We start from the raw sequence: 880 nt of genomic DNA, 5'->3' as shown, positions 1-880 counted from the left end.
GGGAAAGATTGAAGGCAGGAAGGAGAAGTGGACGACAGAGGGTGAGATGATTAGATGGCATCACTGACTCAATGGACATGAGTTTGGGTAAACTCCGGGAGTTGGGGATGGACAGGGAGGCCTGGCGTGCTCCAGTTCATGGGGTCGCAAAGAGTCGGACACAACTGAGTGACTGAACTGAACTGAACTGAGTGACTGACATACTGTTCTCTGTAGTTTCTGTACCAATTTACATTTCCACCTACAGTGTATAGGAGGGTTGCCTTTTCTACACACCCTCTACAGCATTCATTTTTTAATTTTTAAAAAGAAAATGTAGATTCTGTTATTTTTTAATGACTGTATATATATATTGATTTATTGATTGATTTTTGGCTGTACTAGGTCTTCGTTGCTGCTCATGGTCTTTCTCTAGTTATGGTAAGCAGGGGCTACTCTCTAGTTGCAGTGTGTGGTTTTCTCATAGCAGTGGCTTCTTTTGTTGTGGAACACAGGCTCCAGTATTTTTGGCTGGCAGGCTCTAGAGCACAGGCTCACTGATTATGGTTTACAGGCTTAGTTGCCCCATAGCATGTGCAACCCTCCTGGACCTCAAGGGATCGAGCCTGTGTGCCCTGCATTGGAAGGCTGACTCTCAACCACTGGACCATGAGGGAAGTCCTCTAGTATTTATTGTTTGTAGATTTTTTGATGCCAGCCATTCTGAGAAGTGTGGGGTGATATAAATTGTAGTTGTGATTTGCATTTCTTGAAAATGAGTGATGTTGAGCATCTTTTCACATGTTTGTGGGCCATCTGTGTATTTTCTTTAGAGAAATGTCTGCTTAGGTCTTCCACCCATTTGTTGGTTGGGTCGTTTGTTTGTTTTTTTTTTATTTTG

This window comes from Bison bison, unplaced genomic scaffold (genome assembly GCF_000754665.1).
Source record: "Bison bison bison isolate TAMUID 2011002044 unplaced genomic scaffold, Bison_UMD1.0 scf7180017851718, whole genome shotgun sequence".
Classification (NCBI taxonomy): Eukaryota; Metazoa; Chordata; class Mammalia; order Artiodactyla; family Bovidae; genus Bison; species Bison bison.
The sequence above is the reverse complement of the archived record's forward strand: the minus strand, read 5'-3'. Positions refer to the sequence as shown.